Raw genomic sequence first — 25,374 nt, forward strand, 5'->3', positions numbered from 1 at the left:
GGTAACACAGTTGAGAGGCAACAATACAAGTGTCCAGATAGGCGCTAAACTGACCTATCTTGGTGATGGTGGCAGGATTTATATTTTTCATCCTAATTTTCCCCACATCGTTTTTGAATGCCCTTAAAGAGCTTTGAGGCATTGCCCACTGGCACGTGGGATAGTCCAGATTTTGGTATTTTAAGACTGTATTAATACAAAGGATTTGGTTTTGGTTGAATGACTATTAGTATTTTTAAACATGGATATATGTGTCAAACATCTGTTTTGTTTTAGAGAAAAATCTTTCCCACCGAAATGACTGATGGTTTTAACATCCTTGGGACACAGTTGTCTTTGTCAGGAGAGAGGAGAGGCATCAGCCTCCTGGCTTTGAAAACTGCCCAACAGTTTGGCATCAAGGAAATGTGCCTCGTCTTCTCCATGGAGACCACCGCAAGGGTGGAAACAGTTGGTATCTTGTGATAGGATTAGGTCTGGGGATAATGTATCTTCCATTTGGGTGTTTTTTTATGGTAGAATAGCTTTTATTGCTCCTAAGTAAAGTTTAACTTTGTGGCCTAATTTACAAGCATGAAACCACATGCTACTAAACACATATTTACTTTCCTGACTTTGTCCTTTCTTTGGCTTTTCTGGACCAGGTTTATTCACATTTTTCAGTTTCTCTGCCTTACTGCCTTCTGGTGCTGACGGTAATGCTTCTGCTGGAGACTGGCTGGCGTTCTCCACCAGAGCACTGATTGGCCTCCACATCATGCTTATGATCAGATGTGTTTTACAGCTGGAGATCCTGAGATGTAGTTCTGTTCTTTGATCAACGGCATGCATGATGATAAGGACCAGGCCCTGGAAATGGACCTAGCTCTCTTAGCTTCAGTAATGGCACTTGAGGTGGCTTGTTCTAGGAATCCCTACAGAAACAAAGTTCAGTAATTTGTGGGCCTTTAGCAGACTAAGTCACTTCTTCTCTCATGTCTATCTTGGTGTCATAGTCCTCAGACTTTGTTGTTGGGTGTCATACCCAACAACCAAGCAGCTGAAAACGGAGCCTTGTCAGGCTTCTCTGCCATTAAATGCATTCCCTAGATGAGCCCTTGTAATCAATCTGTCACCCCATGATTGACTGGCCAGTTGCTGCACCATAAAACCTTATCTTACTAGCTGGAAGGAAGTGTCAGGAAAGTAAGGGACTCCATTTACATGAAAAGAGAAAATCCTGAACCACATGGGACATGTCTTTGAGTATTCTGTAACCAATGATTTATTATTTATGCTCTTAGAAATTTTGAATGTATTAACTGGGAATCAGTTGTGAAATAAAGCAAATAGAATGAATGTTCTTTGTATGCCTTATGCTGGTTAAGTCTTACCTGTTGAGTTAGTTTTGTCAGAAACTGTTCATGACCCCAGAGATGTAACACTCAGAGACCAATTGAATTTCTAGCAATATGCGGTCAAATATGATCCTTGTGGGGCCTGGAAGGTTAGAACAGGAGCTGGCGTGTAGGTGGGCATAAGATGGGGACCAGACCAAGAGGAATAAGGGTAGTGGCCCAGGGAGTATGAATCAAGGGAAATTGAGGACATGCAGGCCCTTTGAAGTAAAAGCAGACCTGTTTGTGGAGTATGAGGAGCATCCTATCAGCTAATCAACACAAATGGGGGTCCAAGGGGATTACCTGTAGAATCCATGTAACAAAGTATAAATCTTGTTTATGTTTTCTGTACTATTTGTTTTCCTGTTTTTCAGATGAGGAAACAGAGAATCAATAGGTCATATAGCTAGAAAATGATGGAGCCAGGTATTTTTGATTTCAGAGGTTATACTTTTTGTCTGCAGAAAAAATATTAGAAGCTATCTATCTATCTATCTATCTATCTATCTATCTATCTATCTATTTTAATGTTCTCTTAATTGGTTAGATTCCCAAGGCAATAATCTATTCTTATCTATTCCTAATCTCTATTGTGTGGCCTTCCATGGCAATAAAGAATGTGGGTTTGTTTGGTTGAGTTACTTCATAAACTTAAAGACGACTGTGAAGTCATGCACTAGACTTTCTTTTTCCAACTTAAAAATATGATTTTAAATTTGGGGGCTCAGAAGCCTTAGAAATTTCATTCTGGGATCTTCTAGCACCACTCCGGTAGATCTGGCCTTCAGTTCTGGTCCCCTGCAGCGCTGTGTGGCGTAAATCCAAGGGGCGGGCACCATTTATGTCGCCTATGTAAACACCCCCCAATGCAGATGATGCCCCTGGAGTTAAGTGATGTCAGGGTCCTGGTCCCACGTGGCCCTATTCTGTTCAACTACCTTCCTGATATCAAAGCTGTCATGTGTTCTACCCTCTCTCAGGAAGCACAGATTGGCTCATTAAGGTATCAACATCAAATGTGTATGGACCTGATTCTGCATGGCTCCCAAGGCATGGATGGTAGAGCTCTCTAGATTTTGAGGTGGAGAACTGAGGGGCAGGTGAGGGGCCATCCAAAGGTGGGATCAGCTTTGGAGTCACAAATAGGTCATACTTTCCCTATTGGTTCTACAGAATTTGCCACTGGTGGACATATATGCTTGCATGATTTGGTGGCCATTTCTTTCCAGTCTCAGAAATGGAGAATTTTAAGAGGGGGTTGTAGTGTACTAATATGACATCAGGTATTTCCATTATTGACTGATATGTATGGAATGGGGGGCAGGGGCAGCAATTTTCCAGGGAATGTTTGCATTTTAGTCTTACTACAATCAACAGATTCCTATAGGAATATTGCAATTCTCTTCAACCTAACTTCCTCCCTCAGCCATTTTTGCATTACTTGTTGTGTGCAAAGAAGGTGCTCAGCTTCCTTGTCCTGTAGGAATTTAAAATCCACTTATCTACTAATGGATGACATTTTTTCCCTGAGGAGGGATTTACTGAAATTCTGTTTATTTACACTGATAGTATACATGGATCTTTCTTCTCCTTACGGCTCTAGGACTTTGGGACTTTTCCTTTTCCTCTTACCAGCCAGGAGCTAGTCCAAAACACATCTTTTAACTACCCCCAGAACTCTATTAACTCTATCTCCTAATCTGTCAAATGCTCAGTAGTTGAGTGGGCCTGGCTTGGTGCCCAGTCTGCTCCGGCAGAATTCTCTGGACAAGCTGAAGCAAAGTCTATGGTTTACCTCTCCCCTTAAGAAGGATATCCCCACTGGAGCGCTGCATTTATAGCCTGTATAAGGATGCACAGGCATGTTGATGGCAGGCCTCGTGGTCCCAGCACCCAGTGCAGCCCTTGGCAGCATTTGTCTGTCTGGTTATGGATTGTTGTCTTTGGCAAACATCAGTATTAGATTTTGAAATCTTTTCTGGCTTCCTCTTCTCATCCAGGATGGCATTAACTATCCCCCTCTAGATAGATGTGTGTTCAAAGACATAAGCTAATATGAACTCAGCATATAAATTGTAGATACAATTGATCTGAAATCTACATAACTTGAAAACTCAAAAATTGGAGAATTTTCTGCTCTTTCTCTCCGTCTCTTGTCTCTCTCTCTTTTTTAATAGAAAAGAAAAAAAGCACACGCTGAGTTTTTGAGATGACCTTGGTGTCCCCCTCTCCCCACCATGGATCTTTGACCTCTTTAATGATATAAGGCCAGAGAGTTCAAAGATATTTGGTGAAGTCATGGTAGGACCTTCTAGTAAGTCATGGGCTCACTGGCTTAGGGTATCTGCTGTGTTCTGCTTTCTGTACAGGACCCCATGTAATACCACCAAGGTTCTCTCTTGTGTCCTCACTTAACTTCACTGGTTTGGGAGCTCACCAAGCTCTGACTCTCTTCTGTTAGGTCTCTTACTTTTCATAGGCCTCCTATGTGATTATCTCTCCTTACCTCTGGAATCCCTGTTCCTTTTCCCATTCCTCCTCACACTTAAGGCGTGAATACTTACATTGTACTCTTTTGGGCTCACAGCGCTACACATCTCTCATAACTCTGGAAAAAAATGGTGGTTATTGTGCTTGGAGTAATGTTTTGTCAGGAAACAGTAATATGTCATTTATTCATTTATTCATTCACTTGGCAGTTGTGAGGTTATTGAGTACCTTCTCTGTGCCCAAGAATGGCCTAGAGGTTGAGAGTACAGGGTTGAAAATCCAGACCAAATAGAATCTGTATAGTTTTGTCATTGGTCTTCTGGCGTGTATGTGTCATGTGTCAACTAAGCAGACTGGAGGGGAGAGGCTGCCTTCCATAGGCAGCTGAATTCACACAGTTATGGCTTTCTTCCCATCTCCTCTGGAGCTGCACAGCCTCATGGTGATCTTGAGAGACCAGCAAGACTTGGGATCCTGTCCAACCCAAGTGTAGCAGTGTATTTGCAGAATAACTGCTATCTGAAGCCACATGGGAGGACCAGTTTCCTGAGGAAGCATATTCAGGGTGTCACATGTTTTCTAGGATGATACAATGACAATTTCATGTAATTTTTTTTGGGAGGGAGGGAGGGTCAGCCCATTAAATAGGTAACTAAATATGATTTTATTTTAAAATCTTTTAAGTATTTTCACAAGTCAAAATGCATTCTTGTCAAACTAGGAATTCTAAATTTTGGTTGAGAAAAGTAAGCCGAGACATAGCGTAAATGTACGTTGATAGTTTTCAGTACTGTCTCAGCCCAATTGACCTTTACCTTGATCAGCAATTAAATTCTGACAGCAATTTCCAACTTAAAAAGTTTGCATGGCCGAGTACACCAAAAAGGAAGGTAGGGGAAGTTCCAGCCATGGGTTTGTTTCTGTTAAATGGAGCATTTTTATGGATCTCATTAAAGATCATGTTTACAAAAAAAATTTGGGGGGGGATTATTTTGCCATAAAAAAAACTTGAAAGTAGTTCCCCCTTCCCTCTCCCGCTCTGTATGAACCTGAGCAAAAACAAATGTGGTGAGCTAGGGAAGCAAAAAGGGGGCTAGTGATGCTCTGGAGAGTCTTGATATTACCCAGACAGGTCTTATGCATTTAGATCTCTGTCAGGGGTTGGGATGGAGGGCGTTGGAGTTTTTGTCCTGGTGACTGATGTGCTTGATTAACCAACAGCATCCAACCAAATCAGGCCAAGGCATGGCCATGGATTTCACTACCCCCTGCAGGCTTATGCAGAGTCCTCCTAAATTGACTGGAAGCATGGAATTGCTGTCTTTTGTGAGTCCAGTCTGCCTTTCCACTGCACTCTCTGGCTCATCATTTTCCCTGTGAAAGAAGGAAAGTCCCGTTTCTTTTTTCTGCCCCTCAGGAAAGGCACAGCTCTTATTCTCTCTTCAGTTCCTTGCAGCGGCCAACTATGCAGGCTTAGAAAGAAAAATGAAACCGTAAAGGAGAGTGGTGTCTGCTGGAGTGTTTACGCCCACATTTAATGCCTGACTTGGGTTAGCATAAATCAAAAGACAAAGGTGTTTTATTTTCTGATAAAAATTTCTCTCTTACTTTCCTGTGGGGAGAGGATGGTGGGATGGGATAGGAATATCCAGCAGGAGTGTGTATAGTGTGGTTCAGAGCTTAATAAATATGAGACACAGTCTGGAAACAGAAGTTATACGTCTCTCCTAGGTCTCTAACAGAATTTGTGAAACATCAAACAGGGCTTGAAATATCCCAGATAGGACTCACATGAACTTCTGATGTAGGTTACTAACCATGACTGAACCAGTGGTAAGTACCAGACACTGTATGAACACTTCATGTGCATCTCATATAATCTTTGCAACAATCCTATGGGGTAGGTTTTGCATCATTTTAAGATGAAGAAAATGAAGTTGTGAGCAATCAAATAACTTGTTAATATCACACAGTTGGTAAGTGACTGAGCTGGGATTCCTGCCTTCTTCAAAGCCTCTTGGATTTCCCCAGTGAGGATCTCATAATCCTATTGAAAGCAATGCCAAGATAATCTTGAGTAGACTGGATATAAGCATCCAGCTACACATCCCTAAAACCAGATGATGCTTAGCATTGGTGAGTAGAATGGCTCCAACAGTGGGCTGGAGGAAACAAGGAATATATATGTGAGGACGGTTTATGATAGAATTAAAAATAGGCAGGGCTTGGGCAGAGGGTCTTGTGTAGTGTCCCTTCATACCTGTGGTCCCAGGCTTCTTTTGAAGAGGAGAGCAGCTAGTTTTCATTTTCCTGAAACCTCAAGGTCCTAGGGAGGCAGGGGTCTGACAGTACAGTGGTTTGCATGTGAAATGCTGAGACTCAGGTGTGTGTAAGGTGTGTGTTGTGTGGGCAAGGGCACTAATGCTGGTTGGAATCTTTTCCCTCCAGAGCACCCAGCAAACCTCAGAGAAGAAGGCTTCTTGGCCAAAATCTTTCTCTAAGGAGGGGGAGAGATCAGTAGCCAGCAGTAGACAAGGCCAAGATATAGATTAGGAAACCCAGCTTCATATGCTCACTGATTTCGCAAACCCAGAAAATGACGTCATGTATGATATGGATCAGAAAACAGACAAAGAGTGAACTCTGGGAATAACCACAAGACCTGGGCAAAGGGCTGAGGGTATTCGAGAAATTATTTTGAATCAAGTGTCAGAGTTAGACTTGAAAGACTAGGCTGTTCAACAGTGAACTATGTGCTCAATTTGAGTGAGGGTCTCTGCTTTTTTGCTTTTCAAAATGTGGTTCATGTTGTTGGCATCGACGAGAAGCTTCTTGGAAAGGCAGAATTTCAGGTGCCACCCCAGATTTACTGAAGTAGGGTCTGCATTTTCAAAAGACCCCCAGGTGGTTTGTATGCACAGTGAAGTTTGAGAACCACTGTGCTAAAACATACTAGATATAGTACAGGGTATCAGGTACTGGTCAGTGATCTCAGTCTTGCCTGCACATTCGAATCACTTGGGCAGCCCCACCCCAGACCAATTAAATCAGATTCTTTTGGAGTAGGGCCCAAGTATTGACATTTAAAAAAAAAAAGTTCCATAACGTACAGCTAGATGGTGGGTGCCCCATATGAAAATGGGAATGTTGCTTTACTGATTGGAGGTCTGAAAGAATTGGCCTCTGGTGTGGTGCTACTTAACGTGTTTGTCAGTGACATAGAAAGGTATAAGATATACTGATTACATCCGCCCGTGATCGGGAATTGCGGAAGACTGCAAGCTGACATCCTGAAACCCATCAGGACTGAAACGTTCAGTGACTGTGACAAGAGGGAAGAAAGTGTGGACAAGTATAAGAGTCCTGCTACGTCTCAGAGGGCCTCCATCCTACCACATCAGAAAAGTATCCAAAGGTTAGAGTGAATTGCAAGTGAGTAATGATTCGGTAATGGAGGAGGGGCATGATTTAAAAGGCAGAGAAAAATCAGAGCATGTGAAATGCAGGGAGCAAGAAACCATGATGTAAACTTCCCCTGGTACTTGATGTGGTTAGGACCTTGTATAATATTGTCCAAGTTAGGATGCTAGCACTGAAGTGCAATTATGATGAACTTTGGATACTTTCAGAGGAGACTAAGGCATGAAGTAAAGTAAAAAGGGTTGATGTTATTTAGTACGTTGAATAAAAGACTAAGGGGAAAACAACATTTTTTAAATATAAAAAAGTGCTTTTGTTTGAAAGATGGTGATTAGCCGAGCTCTTTTAGCAGAAGGAGATTAGAATGGAGAATAGATACTAGGAAGAACTTTGTGACGTAAAACGTGAGGAGACTGTGAAAAAGGGTATGAGGAAAAGAAACTTTTATGTGCTAATTTTGCTTTGGGGCCCAAGAGGCAAAAATGGATCTTAATAATATACCTGGAGAGTGAGGACCCTACCAAAGGGTAAATAAGAGGCTCCTGCTCTCTCCGTATGGGGAGTAAGATAATTGTCCTGGAATTCTGCAAATTGACATTGACAAAGTTGGTGTTTCTTGAGTTTGCTTAAACACCCTGAACCAACTTTGTTTGTACACATCCAGTCTTAGCTGTCTAGGATTATAGGAAACCTTATTTATTCTGAGAAAGGGCATCTACAATTACCACAACAAATTATCAGACTTGATGGAAAACATATAAGCATTATCTTTAAGATTGTGAATAAGACAGGGGTGCCCTCTATCACCATTTTTATTCAACATTATTTTAGAGTTCCCAACCAACATGTAAGGTAAGAGAAATTAAATATATGTAAACACTAGAAGGGAAGAAACAAAGCTACAGTTCACAGATACTATGAATAACTAGGGTTTATTAGAAAACCCCAATGAATCTATAAATAATTGATTGGAATTACTCAGAATTTGGTGATATTGCTGGATATAAAAAAAATTAATTTAGTAAAACCAATCATTTCTACACACCAACTACAACTGAAAATTAGTTGTAAAAGGAGAGCATTTACAAGAGCATCAAAAAAATCTTAAATACCAGAGTTTCACTTCCAGTAATGGCTGGCTAGAATATTTTAAACCAATCCTTAGAGAAAAGCTGGGCAAAATACAAAAATAAATGTTTGAAGGTGCAGAGAGCTATGTAGGCAGTGATAATTTTCAGATTCAAGATCTGGAGTAAGAGGGAAGCCTCAGGAAAAGTGAATTCAGCATTTGGGGGTTGCTTTTCATTTTGAGGCAACCACAGATTCTGAAAACAAAAGCAATAGCTGAGAGATCCAGAAACTGACCAGAGCTGTTAGCAGTTTTACAGAGCTGGAGGAATGAAAAGTAGAGTTCGAGGCCCATCAAGAAGAGGATGCCTTGTTAAACGTCCCAAGATTTTAGCTAGGACCCTACAAAAGGCTACACTCTAGGAGTAAAAGTGAACCAGAGCTAGACAAGTCCAAATAGGACGGAAGCTCAAATCAGCTTAATCCTGATTCGACCTTAACTGTATGTAAAATTAACTGCAAATTAAATCCTCTCTGGAGGATAATAATATCATCCAGAGCAGTGTATTACCTCTACAGTTTTTCCTAAAAAATGTCCTCCATGCTATCAAAAATAATTGGATATATAAAAAGGTAAGACTTGACTGAAAAATAAGATAAAAAATTATAATAAAAACAGACCCTAAAAGGAGGTCCAGTTATTTAAGTTATCAGATATAGACTTTAAAATAACTATGATTAGTACATTAAAATAGTTAAAAGAAAACGTAGAGACTGTTGGCAAGAATGAGAAGCTTAAAAAATATCAAATGGATATTATAAATGGAAAAATGAAGTACTAAAGTTAAGAACTCAATGGGTGGATTTAACGTCAGATTAGACACATCAGACAAAAGAAAGATTAAAGTGGTAGATCAGAAAAAAATATCCATATTGAAGGATGAAATGGAAACAGATGTACAATTTTAGAAGAACATAAGGTATATATGTGACAGAGTGAAAATGTCCAAGAAGAGTTGATGAGAGAAAGTGACAGAAGCAGTAGTTGGTGAAGTAGTGGCTGAGAATTTTCCAAAACAGATGAAAGACTTCAAGCCACAGGCTCAAGAAATGCTGTAATTTTTCCAAAACGGACAAATAAGCATATCTGGGCACATTATTTCCTCCTGTCTCCTTGCTTCTGGTGTTTCTTTTAGATCAGCTGTCAGTCTTCCTGTTGCTCCTGTGAAGGTCCTACATTTCTTTTTCTCTGACTTGCTCTACCCAATAGATGGTTATTGGCAGAGGGATAGAAAATGGACCACTTGAAAAGGACAGAGAGACCAGAAATGGACCCATGAATATAAGGATATCTGTTATAATTATTTGGGAGAGTGGAAGAAAAAGGATGTATTTTTAATACACAATGCTGAGATAATTGATTATACATTTGGAAAATACATGAAATTTGATTCCTACCTAACATGATACTCAAAAATTAATTTCAGGTATACTAAATAGACCCTAAAAGGCAAGATTGTTTGAAATTAATGTAGGAGAATGTCATTGTGACATTAGGGTAGAGAAGGATTACTTAAATAAGACACAAAAGAATAACTCTAAAGGGAAATACTGATTATAATAGTTTATAATAAAATTAAAAATTCCTTCATTGAGATATTACAAATTGTGTGAATACATTATTCAGAATATATGAAGTCCAACTAATGAATAAGAAAGAGAAATAACCTAATGGGAAAATGGACAAATGAAATAAATAGTAATTTTTTCAGAATCAATTTCACATGACAGATGGATAAATGGTCAATTTTATTACAGTCAGGGAAATGCAAATTGAAATTGCAATGAGCTACCGTTTCATAATCAGCTGTTGAACAATACCAAGTGTTAACTAGGATATGGAGATATAGGAATTCTTATCCACTGCTGTTAGGAGTAGAAATGGGTATATCCATTTTGGAAATGTGTTTGGCAGTGTTGAACCATGAGCATGCCCTGTGATCTACGAATTACATGACCAGGTATATACCTTAGAGAAAATCTTGCATATGTGCACCAGGAGGCATGTACAGAAATTTTCATAATGGTATTTTTTATGAGCAGAGGTAATATAACATATATGTTTATATATGTTAAACACATAAATAAAATATAGATTAATATAAAAATAATCTACTGGTTTATTGTGATGGTTAATCTTATGTGTCAACTTGACTGTACCACGGGGTGCCCAGATTGAACATTATTTCTAGGTGTTTCTGTGAGGGTGTTTCTGGATGAGATTACCATTTTAATTGGTGGACTCAGTAGATTATACTCCCCAGTGTGGATGGGCATTATCCAATCTATTGAAGGCCTAAATAGAACAAAAGGCAGAGGAAGGAGAAATTCACCACTTTTGCTCGCTGCTTGCCTGTTTGAGCTGGGGCATCTGTCTTCTGCCTTTGGACTGGGACTTACACCATCAGCTCCCCTGGTTCTCAGGCCTTCAAACTTGGGCTGGAATTATACCTCCAGCTTCCCTGCGTCTCTGGCTTGCAGAGGGCAGGTCATGGAACTGTACAGCCTCCACAATAGTATGAGCCAATTTCCGTGTGTGTGTGTGTGTGTGTGTGTGTGTGTGTGTGTGTGTGTGTATAAGAGTAATAATCTATTTATAACAGAGCCAATAGGATATATTTTGGTTCTCTTTCTCTGAAAACCCCAATGGATTTATCAAAAGAAAGACACATACTTATACAGTGGAACACTATACAGCAGTGAATATGAAAAAATTTACATGCACCAACAGTGATCAATCTCACAAATACAGTATTGAATTAAAAAGAGCAAGTCATAAAAGAATAATATATTGGTTTAACTCCATGACTGTAAAGTTCAAATATAGACATTAAACTATATAGTGTTTCAGGATAACTATGAATATATGGGCAGTAAACACTATAAATTACCAACACAGTTACCTCGAAGGAGGAAGGAATGGGCTCTAATCCTTGTTGTATATAAGTGGCTTCTGGGGTGTGGTGGTATTTTGTTTCTTGAAACCGATGGTGGGTGTTAATTAAAGAAAAATACCACATCAACTTCTCTGCCCTGTGTGGGGCTGGATGGCATTGCCAGGTGAGTCTGTAGTCACCACATCCTGGCGAAGGATGTGCATTGTGAGTGAACTAAGTATATGAAGCCAATTTTGGCCAAATCTCCATTTGCAGATCTCCTTTTCAAAACTATCAACTCATATTCATTTGTAAGAAAACCTAACCCATCATGTTTCAAATCATCTGTGATCAGATTGCCAAAATATGGTTTTTGGTACAGCTACTTGTTTTCACAAGGTCTTTGGAGACCATTTGTGACACTTTAAAATTGTTCTCCTTCTGTCCTGCCTTACAAATTCTGAAAAGTTTGGGCTGATTCAGTTCTTCTAAGCTGAAGGCCTCCATGCAAGGTCAAGTTAAGGTTTTCTCTCTATTTTGATTCCACGAACACTAAGGTTTCACCCTCCCACACTGCTGTATTGTTGTACAGTTCTCCCTAGTCCAGGGGAGGAGCTTTCTGTTTCGCTGTAGAAGCCCAGGTCACCTTTAACCCAGAGCTTTGGCAAACTCTCTTTGAAGGAACAGCTTGGTATCACATAGTGGCTTTCAGTTCAAAGGTGACACTTTATTCCCGATCTTCCTCCTCCATCATCCTTTGTTTGTACAGGCTACTGGTGGAGAGCAGGAGGGGTGTATGCGTGATTCGATGGGGGAGGCTGGATTCTCACAATGACTCAGTTCTCCTTAGCATTTGTTTATGCCTGCCTACTCCCAATCTTTAATCCTTACAAAACTTTCCCCACCTTAGTAAAATATAGTGGATTTCAGCCTTTCTCTTGTTCCTGGTGTTTTGCAGCTAGGATGTACCTTGAACAAAATATGCCCCCCTCACCAATCTGGCGAGGAGAGATGGTGGAATTACAGGACCCTTGGGTGAGGGGAGGGTGAGGAGTGGAAGGAGGGAGGGAGGTTTGTGTTTCTCAAAGAGAGCTGCCCGTGATACCAGGCTGCCTGCCTTTGCTGGTTTGAAGTCCTTGCCAATAGCCCTTGCTTATTTCCTTGTGAGTATTCATGCATTATCATGAGGTCTTTTATTAAGCTGGCATAGTGGCTGCTCAGTTTTCCAGTAAGGAAGCAGACATTGCCTCATGGCCTTAGGCACTTCTGGGGGTAAAATAATGTAAACTGCTAAAGCCCTGCCCCTCCATGTCCCCACCTCAGACTCCATTATGGGCTGAAAACAGGAACTAAAAAACAACTAAAACACTCTGAATTGTCACAAAAGGAGAGCACAGCCCCAGCTGACAGTGATGTGGGCTTTATGGGAGAAGGTCTGCATGAGGAAAGAGAGAGAGAAAAAAAAGAAAGAGGGTACACTCAAGTGAGCCAGGGGAACAGTGTATGTGGCTTTTTGAGGCTTTGTGCTAGTATATACTTCTGGATTCACTTGGGGTTCTTTATTGACTTCGACTGTGTGTAGAAGATCCTGTCTAAGTACGTATCAAGTACTTTAACCCCTCTCTGATTGGAAATGTGTGAATGCATCAGTATAGAGGGGTGTGTGTATTTGGCAGGGGTGGGAGAGCAGTAATTCAGCAGTCCAACAACAGAACGCGAGGGAGTGGGATGGAGTGGAGCGTGGACCACTGAAAAGCTGTCATCCCAGGCCGAGCCCTGGATGCCTCCTCTCTCCCCCTGCCCAAGGGGCTTCTTTGCCAGGACCTCCAGAGGGGGTCCAGAGGGTGGAGAGCCTGTGACAGCTAAATCACTGGATGCCTGCCTACTGGGGAAGACCCTTATGTTGGCTTGGGCCCGCTTCTGTTTTATAGCCTGATTTGGGCTCTCCCTTTCCCTCTTCAGAGGCCTACAATCTGCACCAAATGTTTCACATTACTCAGTGTGAAAAACCTCCTATTCTTTCAGATTTTTTACAAGTTCATACGTCCGTGGAAACCCGATATTCCATATTTCATTCTGCTTCGTGGATGTCATTGTGAGGGATGCGGGTTCACATGCAACAGGCCTCTTTTGGCTTTGATCAGCTTGACCGCAACTAATTGTAAATGGAGAACAAATGAAAGAAATATTTACAAATTTCATGGGAATTTAGGCAGGGCCTAAGCCTTCCCTAATGCTTCCATTCACAGTAAATGTTTATTGAATACTTTGACTCTACTGTGCACTTCAGTATTTATATAGTATTAGGTTTTAGCTTGTTCTGGAGGGATCCAAAGAGTTAGTAAACCGACCTTCCCCTTCTCCCTGCTTTACCCCCTTCCCTTCTGCAAACTTCCTTTCTTTTGCATTACAAAATCTGCTGCTGCCTAAAGAAAACCAACTCAAATTCCGAAGCGAAGCTACAGCTGTAAGAAGGGGAAGGAGAAAAAGGGGGGGAGAGACAGAGAGAAGGGGGAAAAAAAGGACCGTAAAATTTAAAACAAATTTTGAGTTGCATAGTCGAGTTGGGAGAAGTCAAATGAAATTGTTTGAGATTTGTTCAAAATAAAGTTATAAATTTTTGGAGCCAGGTTAAGCAGCTGTTGGGTCAGGCAGGCTAAGGCCTAAAAGGCAGCACCGACTAAGAGCTGAATATTATGCAATCAATTAACAGTTGCCTGGATACAAAGAAACATCCATAGCCCTGTAAGAGGATTTCTGATTTAGGACTTTCCATTTCTAAGCCTACTTTTCCAGAAGAATTTTTGTTCACTCAGGAACCAAAATAACCTTTGTGATTTCTCCCTGGAGGTAATAGAGACGAGTCACGCTATGGCTAGGAAGGGGTTGGCTGACTCCCCCCTCCAGCTTCCTCACCTCATGGCATAAGCTGGAAGTCCTATCAGACCCTAGCTTCTTCCAACTGCTGTCATGAGCTGCTGACACTTCCCAGGGCAGCTTAGACAAGTGATGGTCCAGATACTGAAGATCAGACAGGAGGTGACTTCTTTCCAGAGAGCCCTTTGGTTACCACCTTGGATGGCAAGTGCTTCTGAGGTTGGCCAATCAATGCTCCAACAACTGCTCTTTTAATCAGGAGTATTTCACATCTGTACTTGCTGTACCCTGGGCCCGTTCCACGCTAGGAGTTGGAAAAGGCTAGATTCTGTTGTTTGTGGACCCTGGCTTAACCTGCTGTTCTCCACCTTTCCACCCAAGTGTGAAAGACATGATTTAGGGATCACACAAAGGAGAGGGTGAATGGCCACAACAACCCCAAAACAACCCGAAAGTGTAATGAGAGAGGTGTTTGCAAAGGAGGTGGTCGTAAGACAGGATAGATGGCTTGTGATAGAGGAGAGGTGGCAGAGAAGAGGGATGGGGCGTTGGAGAAGGAGGTCAACTCCAAAGCTAAGAAAAAGTGGGCATGGGATCCCAGAAAAGAGTGTTCAGAGCGTTTTATTACAAATTTGCTATAGAAAATAATATTTTAACTTTTACTCATTGTTCTCCTTCCAGTGCTCTCCTCTTGCCTCTGGAGCTGCACGTCTCATTCCCAGGAGTCCTCTTTTAAAAAACTGTTTTTCAAACAATAGCTTCCCATCACAATGTGCTCTTATAGCCTGCTTACTCTTAAATGTAAGTGGACAATAGTAACAGTTTTCGTTTTAAAAGATTATTTGCAAAAAGCTAAATGGACAGAGCTGGAATGGTGGGGTTTCTTAGCCGCACAGCAGAGCACAGAGCTGGCTGGAAGTGAACTAACTGACCACATGCAAACAGCTTGACCTTGCATGTGGTCAGTTAGTGGGGGACGTTGGTCTTGGTGGGTAAGGTACTGCTCCGTAGCCTCAAAGGGCAATATAGTATGGTGTTTAAGGACTTTAATTTTGGAACCAGACTAGCAAGGTCAAATCCTGTCTCTGCCACTAATAAGCTGTGTGATGGGCAAGTTTCTCAACCGCTGTTTACCTCAGATTCCTCATCTAGAAAATGGGGCAAATAATAGTGCCTATGTCATAGCATTGTTCTGAGAACTGAATGAGTCAATGTACATAAGATGTTTAGAGTAGCACCCAGCACATAATACATGGTGCATCAATATTGGCTGTTTTATTATCTCAGGAGGCAAGAGGTATTTTCTTTATCAGAGAATTAAATTCTCACTGCCATCTTAGCAACAGAAGTGTTTATGCAACTTAGATTTCTTTGCTCTTTTAGAAAGATACTCTACTTTAGGGCCTTTCTGGGACTAACAATCCTATCAATTTATGTTTAGTACTCAGGAGTGACTGCTGTGTTTTCACGTTTTAGTTATTTCTTATAGGTTTTAATTCAATACTATATGTATTTTAAATCATATATGTACTTTTAAAATGTATGTTCCCCTTAAGAATCGAGAGGAGAAAATCCACCTGCAATGCATTTGCAGAAGAATGCTCAATTAGAAAGATCTTTAAACTTGCCCTTAGCGCCTTTGACCAGCTTTCTTCAGTGTGCCTTAAGCAAGAAAATGGTCGTTTTTCCTAATTATCTGTTTTAAAGATGGTGATTATAATTTTTCAATGGTCAGATATTGAATGAATTGTTCAGAAATGAAATTAGAGTGTGTGTTAATCAGTATTAATTAACGGAAGCAGAAGGAGGGAGGTGGTGGACAGCTGTAAAAAAGTGTTGTCTACCTTTCCTATTAAGGACTTGTCTGGACTTCCACGAACAAGGGACATAAGACATTTATTCTATCTGAAATTTGAGCTATGAAAATTGTCCTGTGTCTAAACATTCTTAATGCCTCCAAAATTTTTTCTGAACTGCAATTTAAAGAAGAACAAGAAAGCAAGTAGTTTGCAAATGGTGCCTCTGCACAAATGGCCAACATTCCAGATGGGGTTTTGTGGGGCTCCACCCACATTAAGTTGACCAAAATGGGGGTGACCCAACGACAGTAGACCCTTCTGTTGTATTGTTTTGATGCAGAGCAAGTGACATTCCTCAGGCCCCTTTTCATGTAGCAGTCCGCCACAAAATACGTTGCTACTCTTCTTACCTGTGGGACTGGCTTGTATCAACTCCAGCACTTTTAGGCTTATCTGACGGCAAATGAAAACTGATACTGGTGGGCAGTGTTATGACTACTTGGTTACCAGACAACTGTTCACCTCTGTTTCCAAGTCCTTTGAGCAGTTTCAGTTTAACCCTGAAAAAATGTTTATGAGCAATGATATATACCCATATATCCAAGAATATATTTATACAAGAAAAATAGGAAAATATGCACTTATGTTCTCTTCATATGATATATATTACTCATTCATGCTGGGATTAGACATTGTATCATGATGATGGGTGCATATGGGTTTGTGTGTACACCTGTTTATGTGGTGTAATGTGACTCTGTTTGTATAGGTGCATGTCTATGTGGATATAGATACATGTAGACACTCTGAAAACAGTGCTTCTGTGGCTATAGAGTGAACAAAGCCCCAAACCCACTGATTATGTGAATGTTGCTCATATAATACGCAAATCCTACAGCACTGCTAAATGTCAGAACTGTGGGAAAAGGGAGATGGTCTTAGAATGTCTTCTATAGCATTCCTTGCGACATTGTGATTTAATTGTCCTGGAATGTAGCACAAGAGGTTTGCACCTCTTACCCCCTTGAGCACTGAGAAAATTATAAGCTCAACCAAATTACAGTGAAACAAAATCTGTTGAAAATGAACAATCTATTTTATGAATTATGACACAATATAAATATTCAATAATTAATACATGCTAATACACGCATTCAATATATTCAACTTTTCAACTGCAAATATTTTCTAGAATGCCTTTATGTAGTTACATCTACTATCTGTGGAAATTGAATTTTAGCTTTAGCCTTGGGTAAATTTCAAACAATGACAGTTCACTGGAAGTGACTCCAGATGCCGCTGAATATAGAAATTGAAAACTGGCAGCTAGCATGCCAGATTTTGCCAACAATTGGGTTTTGTTTGGCCGCTTGGTATCTGTATGTGTTTGTGTGTGTGTGTGTGTGTGTGTGTGTAAACATTTTATGGAGGTATAATTGTGACACAATAAACTGCACGTATTTAAAGTATACAATTTGGTATTTCACAGGTGTATACCTGTGAAACCATCTTTACAATCAAGATAATTAACATATTCATCACCACAGAAAGTTTTCTCGTGGCCCTTTGTAATCCCTCCTTCCTGTCCTTAGCCCCTCCAGGCAATCACTGATCTGCTTTCTGTCACTATAGATTAGTATGAGTTTTCTGAACTACTAATTTCTGAATGGAATCATACTGTATGTACTCCTTTTATGTCTGGCTTCTGTCAGCATAATTATTTTGAGATTCATCCAAAAATCATAATAATTACAAAGGTTTTCTCCTATGTTTACTTGTAGAAGTTTTATAGTTTAGGTTTTACATTAGGGTCTACATCCACGTTAAGTTAATTTTTGAACATGATCTATGTTCTGTATCTGTGGTTCCATAGATGGAAGTTCATTTTTTTTTTCATATGAATACTGAATTATCCCAGCACGCACTGTTTGTTGGAAAGACTATTCTTTATTCACTGCATTGCTGTGACACTCTCAAGCTGGGGCAATTGTAGGGCTTACCTCATTTTCCATTTCTCAGAGGTCAGTGTCCCTCATTGACTGATGTCCGGTGTCTTGAAAACCATTGTTTCATATATTTAGTCTATTTTTGTTTATTTCAAGTGGGAAGGTAAGTTTGATCCCTGATGCTCCATCTTGGTGAGAAGTAGAAGTCCCATGCTTAGAGTATTTTTGAAATTTTAAAATGTGTTTCCAGTAGATAAAAATTAGGAAATATCGTATTCAATCTAGATTTCTGGCTTCTCATGGAAAATCTGCAGATTCGGCAAAATGAGATATACACTCCACGTGGCATCAATCGATTGCACAGTTCCCTCTTTCTTTGTGGCAGGAGCTTCCTAGCTTCTCCCAGTGCCCATCTTGCTTGCTTCACTCATTTAACTTACCTACTCGACCCCCTTAGGCCTGATCAGTCCGAGTCTTTCATTTCATTCAGGAGGAAAGGGAGAGAGGCAAAGTGAGATGGTATTAGAATCTGGGTTATCTGGCTCCAAATCCAATGGTATTTCCACTGAGATTGAACAGTCATATTGTATCATTGGTATGGAGATAAGCAAACTGAAGGTCTCATTAATTGCTGACAGATTTAGATGCTCAGTGCCTATCACTCACACTCTTCTTACATCTTGATATTTATCTGTGAAGTTTATTATAATTTGTTGCAGTATTTGGAAGCAAATTATGTAGCAGGGATTTAACTGTTAATTTTTTAAAAAGAATTGCTTATTCAACAAAACCATCTTTTGAGGATTATCATTTTTCCTTATTAAATAAATTGCCTGCACACCTATCAGAATGGCCAAAATCTGGAACACTGACGACACCAAATGCTGATGAGGATGTGGAGCAGTAAGAAGTCTCATTCATTGCTAGTGGGAATGCAAAATGGTGCAGCCACTTTGGAAGACAGCTTGGCAATTTCTTACAAAACTAAAATACTCTTACCTTTTGATCCAGGAATCATGCTCCTTGGTATTTACCCAAAGGAGTTGAAAACTTATTTTCACCCCAAAACCTGCACATGAATGTTTATAGAAGCTTTATGTATAATGACCAAAACTTGGAAGCAACCACGATGTCTTCAGTAGGCGAATAAATAAACTGTGGCACATTCGGGCAATGGAATATCATTCATTGCTAAAAAGAAATGGGCTGTTAAGCCACGAAAAGACATGGAGGAAGCTTAAATGCATATTTCTGAAGTGAAAGAAGCCAATCTGAAAAGGTTACATAATGAATGATTCTAACTATATGACGTTCTTACCCCAAAACTATGGAGACAGTAAAAAGGTTAGTGGTTGTCTGAGGCTGCGGGGAGGGAGAGATGAATAGGCAGAGCACAAAAGAACTTTAGGTGAGTGAAAATACTTTGTGTAATACCATAATGATAGATACATGTTGTTACACATTTGTCCAAACCCATAGAATGTACAACACCAAGAGTGAACTGTAATGTAAACTATGGACTCTGGGTTATAATGATATGTAAATGTAGGTTCATCAGTGGTAACAAAGGTACCACTCTGGTGGGGGATGCTGATAATTGGGGAGGCTGTATATGTGAGGGAGCAGGGGTATATAGGAAATCTCTGTAGCTTCCATTCAATTGTGCTGTGAACCTTAAACTGCTCTAAAAAGTAAAGTCTTAATAAAAATAAATAAATTGCTGGCAGCATTTATGTTGAGTGTCGCAAGCTCTGAGTTCCCACCATAAGATAATACTGAAATGACAACAACGTAGAGAATATGTTTATGGTGTTTCTCATCTATTCATAACTTTTTAAGATTATTGAAGGTGTTTATGTATATGTATATACATGGAGAAATTCAATCTGTTAGCCTGGGAAATGACGTAATAACAAGCTATATTTACCCATCCCCTGTCTCAATTGATTAGTCAAAGTATTATTAAACTGTTGTGCAAAATATAGGAATAAGGGTCAAGAAACAAACCACAAAACCACTAAGGATCACGTGAAGTCACACTTTCTTAGTAGACATGTTGTAAAAATGCATACGATGCATTTTTGGAAACAAGTCCAACATCTTACAAAAATCTGTCTCTTTACTCTCAGATGTTAGATGCGATGGAAAAATAAACTATGTAGAACAATTTATAACTTTTGATTTCGTATTCTGGCTTAAAAAATAGATCCTGTAGAAAAAGAACTGAAGGCATAATACAGAATTATTTTGGTATTATTTTACTGACTTACCACAAATGACTATTTCTGATTTAGAAACAAAAAGGAACTGTCAAACTCTCTTACGATTTCCATGTGTTGGATTATATTAGATACCTAACAGAAACTTGTTTTACCTGCTTGCAAGAGCTTTTAAAACTGCCTGTGTGACAAAGAATACCTTTCCAAAAGCAAAGTGGGAACATGCTTTTACTAAGATAGCAGATAATAACAAAGCTTGGGCTTCTGGGGAATATGTCCCCTTCCAGCCCAGCAGCTGGAGAGCTGCCCTTGAACGACTGAACGGAGCAAAGAAGCTCAGGATGTGGGTTTCTACTTTTCGGAGCTGACGGTATTGGGGTGTAGGATACTTTATATATTGATAAGTTCTCAGACAGTAAATTCTGCTCTTCTAACAGGTTTTCAAAAGAGTGTTGTTTAAAACCACTGAGCGCTTTTTCTGTTTCTTTCATGCTTACCTCTCTCCATTCCTATTTTCTCTCTCTTCCTCTCTTTGCCTTTTCTCCTCCTCCTGGGCACCTTCTTAGGACTTGCTTCTTTCTGGATTCGAGCATGTTTACGTTAGCCACTCCTTGAGAATCCTCACTTAACCGCACCTCTCCACGCATATCTTTCTCCCCCTTAGCATGTCTCTTTAGAATGCTTAAACAGGACATTCACACCCACTGTGTCTCCTCAAATCCAGCAATGTGACCAGTTTCTGTCCCCAGTTCCCTTCCAAAGCTTCCATTCTGGCTAATATCTCCTGTGGTCTGTTCATGGAGAGAAAGATTGATCAGACTGAATTTTTTAGAGATCTCATGCCTCCTTGGGCAGAGTTTGTTTCTCTTCTTTCTAAGCCAATTTGACTACCGGAGACATTTTTTTCACTTTATTTTCTTCTCACTTCATTTTTCTTACATTTTCTCCACCTTCTCCCTCCTGACTCTTCATTAACCTGATCATCGACTCCTTTTGGCTCTACACTCAACATCGATTTCCTCCCAGATCGTATCTCCTCTTATTGCATTTCCTACATTTTCATAGACAATCTGTAATTTAAAGTTTTGTTTTGACCCCAAAGCTTAGAAATATGCTGATAAGTTTTTGATAGTCTGGGTTTCTTTCACCATCTTCCTTCACTCCCCATCACTCTTGGTTTTCCTTTATTAAAACAAAAAATGATATTGTCACCACTGGAGAGAGCATCTACTCAACGTTGATTTTTTCTCCTGAAGACATCTTTCTTTTCACACATAGTTGTGCACATCTCTTTCCTTGTTGCGACTCCTGGAGACCATTCGTGATGAGATGTTTATTTTGTGTTTGTGGCTCTTTATCATTTTCCTCCCAGTCATCCTTCCCTATCTCCATTCTAAGCCTAACTTTGACTTCCTTGCCTTGAGGAAGGTTGTAGATGGGTCTGAAGATGAGGTGCTTGAAGTGGCTCCCTGGCCCTCCTTTAGCTGCTGGCTTTTGCTTTCCTGGAGAGGACTATGCCGTGGGGAGGGGAGGGTAGGCGAGTAGAAGGTTGGGGAGATGGAAAGTGATGGAGACAGAGTCTCCTTCTGGCCTGGGGAAGAGACAGAGGGTCATGGTCCATGGCTCCCATGAAACCTGGTGACCTGTGACCCACTGTCACATGCCTTAAGGGAAGGACAAGGCTGGGACTAGGGTGAGGCAAGTGAGGCAACTGACTCAGGCATAAAATTTGAGAGGACTCTCAAAAAACTCAGTAATCAAGTAATCAATATTTTATTGCAATATTTTAAAAAGTAAAAATTAATGCAAAAAAATCCATGATGAACAAATATCAATATTTTAAATAAAGACAGGCTGCGGAAGGGGTGGAACTCCAGAGGATGGTAGCTGGTGTATCCCAGGCATTGTTGCCCCCAGGCAGCTTAGCAATGATTCCCAGGCTCCAAGGGCACCAATGTAGCGGAGTCCCTTGATTTCTAGGAATCCTGGGGGTTTGGGCAGGAGCCATCCCAATAGCAACCAGTACGGACAGATGGACAAGAGGGGGCATCTGTAAAAATTTTTTGAGTTTTACAAAAACCCCTGGAGACCTTTGCCTAGCCATGGGTAGGAGCCTAGATAATGGTGGAAATAGGGCCTTGCTTTTGGATAGATTTTTTATTTAAAATAAATAGAAATAAGGCACTTACTGCACTCACAGCTTTACTGTTGCAAATTCATACTGAGTACAATGCCTCCATCTGGAGCTTTGTCACTATCTTGAGTGAGGAATGGGAAGCTGAGATTCTTTATTTTCTCTCCCCAATTCTGTACTGCCTTCCCTTCCCTATCATAAAGTCCACTCCTATTATTAACCTGTGACTCACTGACCTGGCTTTCATACATTTAAAGATCTGGAAAGAGTATATAAAAAACCAAAGACATCCTCTTCTTGCTTTCACATCCTTAAGATCTGACCTCTTTTTTCAAGTCTCAGAATCGGCACCTTAATATGGGTTCTGCAAGGCAGGTTGACTTGACGGAACGGTCATGGGCCCCATGAATGCTAGGCCTGACTCTGCTCTGAACTAGCTGTGTGAATGCGGATAAGTGAGTAACTTTCACTCTCTGACCCTCAGTTTCCTCATCTGTGCAGAGAGGGTTAAACCAGATGAGCTCTAAGGTTTCTCTCTGGCCCAACATTCCATGTGTTCTAAGGATGATTTTATTTGTCACCGAAATGCGGATTTCCAGCCAGTTCACTTATGATCACTTTAAAACAGCCCAGCTCTGATCTTACTTCTCACCCTGTACTTTGGCATTGTAGTTTCCATTTTCAAAATCTGTTGACCTTTAGTTGTCATCTGTGTTAAAATCAGATTCTTCACTCTTGGTTTCAAGATGCCAGCTTATCAAAGGAAAATCTCTAACAAGGTCTTTGCTCTGCTTGAATGTAAACTTTGCTGAATGTTAAAGCAGAAAAAGAAACCATAAGACTTTGGGCCAACCATAAACTAGTTTCCTTATCTGTGAAATAAAGAGGTTTTATTAGATGCTCTTTTAAGCCCTTTTCAGTTTTAAAATTCTAAATTACTTCAAGAAGCATGATGTTCTTAGATTCTGAATAAGTTTGATATCTTTTTTGTCCCAATCATCAGCCTTTAGAGTATTCCAAGTTTCTTCTCCCATCTATTACCTACAGATTTACATAGAAGTATCAGCTTCTTAGCTCTTGCTTGGCCCACCAAACTTATGTAACTTGGTGTTTGACGAACACTGCTGTTTTATAAAGAGGTTGGGGAGTTCCCCTAATCCATATTATTTTAAACATTTAAAAATCTGGAAACCTTTTTTTTTTTTTTTAAGTGTAAAGTGGTCTTTCTAGCCACTGCGGAAAAGAAAGCTGTGTATGTTCTCTACTTCATTTGCCAAAAGAACGGCATAGGCTTTCTCATTCTGATGCTTGGGGACTGTGAGATTTGGTCTCTGGATCCTTGTTTTAAAGACAACGGTGGGGTCTCCTTGCTTCCTGGTGTGGCTTCACTGCCAGGTTCTGTGAGTACTTCTGGGTCACTGATCCAGCTCTGCAGTCTCTGGGGCTGCTGAAGGGGCCATTGGGGAAAGTAGGCACCTCCTGTTGAGTCCTGGCTGTGTTGCTGTGTCCCACAGGACTTCAAGAATTTCTTTCTCTTAAGTGGTAGCATATCAGTTATACAGAAATGCACTTTAGGAAACAGTCTTCAGGAGGGTGCAGATAAGTTCCTACAGTCTTAATAGATCATCCCCAACTCACCCTTCAAGTCCCACTTCAGTGTGATAAGGCTAAAAATTTAGCTCTGGCACCTACACTCAGGGACAGAGTCAACATTCCAGAGGCTCTGCACATATGTACACATTCTGTGATAACGTGTGGACTTTTGTATTGAGTGAGGCTGAATTCAGAGAGCTGACAGAACTTACTAAAGTGGATAAAGTGAAAATTGTAGCTTATGATGGTAAAAATACTGGCTTTAATACTACAGAATGTAGAGAGGAAAAATGGCTTTTTAGTGCCGTCTTCTGTCATTAAGCAGAACTTTTTGAAGTGCAGCAAAAATGAGACTTTAAAAAACATTATTCTAGAAATGCAGGAGTGATTACACTGTGATGCACGGATTGGAGGATGTCAGTAGAGAGAAGCTTATAATTCTGTGACCTCTTATATCATCTTCATCATGCAGCATGAAGAAACAACTTTTTATGACAAGTCAAAATTGTTGCCAAAGAACAGCATTTAATAAACTCATTCTAAAACTCATTGTGACTAATAATAGGTGGCACTGTTAAGCTAGCAATATAGAGATATTAGATAAGCATTTTATTAGCTTTAGATAAAGAGCACCATGTTCATTGTAGGGAAGTTGGAAAAATATATCATTTCAGTAAAGTCATGTCGGTTTTATCAGGTGTAACTTTTGCTATTAATAAAAACCATTAGCAAGAGGTTATAGCAAATTCTGGATAAATTTTACTTAGAAAATCCATTTTCTAAAGTAATACAGAACCAGTGGTAACATTGGTATGAGAAACCTACTAAGAAATAAAACTCTGTTAGGAAAAAGTGGATAATCTTCAGACAGAGTTCCCAGCCAAAACAAAGCAACAAAATCAAACCACAAAACCCTGTTCCCAATAAGATAAAATAGTCCCATTTGACATTAAATCATTTCTTGAATTGGCTATATTGATCAAGATTCATACATTTAAAAATAACCTTACATCCTAATATGTATTTGACTTTTAATTTAAAAATCTTACTAAATGTAGAATAAAAGGGGATGGTGGTGTGGAGACTCTTGAAGTCTTCGAGTTGAAACTTTCAGTGCTTGGATTCATTTTGGTGAATAGGAAGAGAGCAAGTTGGAGTGAGATTACATGTTTTCTTGATCCTTCTTATGGTTTTAGTAGCTATGTCTTCTGTAATGTTCTTCTGCTGCCTTCTCTTTTGAAATACCGGCATACCTTGACGATATGACGGGTTCGGTTCCAGACCACTGCAATAAAGTGAATACTGCAGTAAAGTGAGTCACACAAATTTTTTTTTGTTTGTTCTCAGTGCATACAAAAGTTATGTTAACACTATATATACCTATATATCTATATCTGTATATTCTTTTTCAGATTCTTTTCTCATATAGGTTGTTACAAAATATTGAGTAGAGTTCCCTGTGCTATATAGTAGGTCCTTGTTGATTATCTATTTTATATATAGTAGTGTGTAT

General features: G+C 40.0%; 1 pseudogene; it reads left to right on the forward strand.

The window, feature by feature from the left end:
• Positions 1–297: 297 nt before the first annotated feature.
• Positions 298–24,182, forward strand: LOC133097329 (transcription initiation factor IIA subunit 2-like; annotated as a pseudogene).
• Positions 24,183–25,374: the final 1,192 nt, after the last annotated feature.

This window comes from Eubalaena glacialis, chromosome 9 (genome assembly GCF_028564815.1).
Source record: "Eubalaena glacialis isolate mEubGla1 chromosome 9, mEubGla1.1.hap2.+ XY, whole genome shotgun sequence".
Lineage (NCBI taxonomy): Eukaryota > Metazoa > Chordata > Mammalia > Artiodactyla > Balaenidae > Eubalaena > Eubalaena glacialis.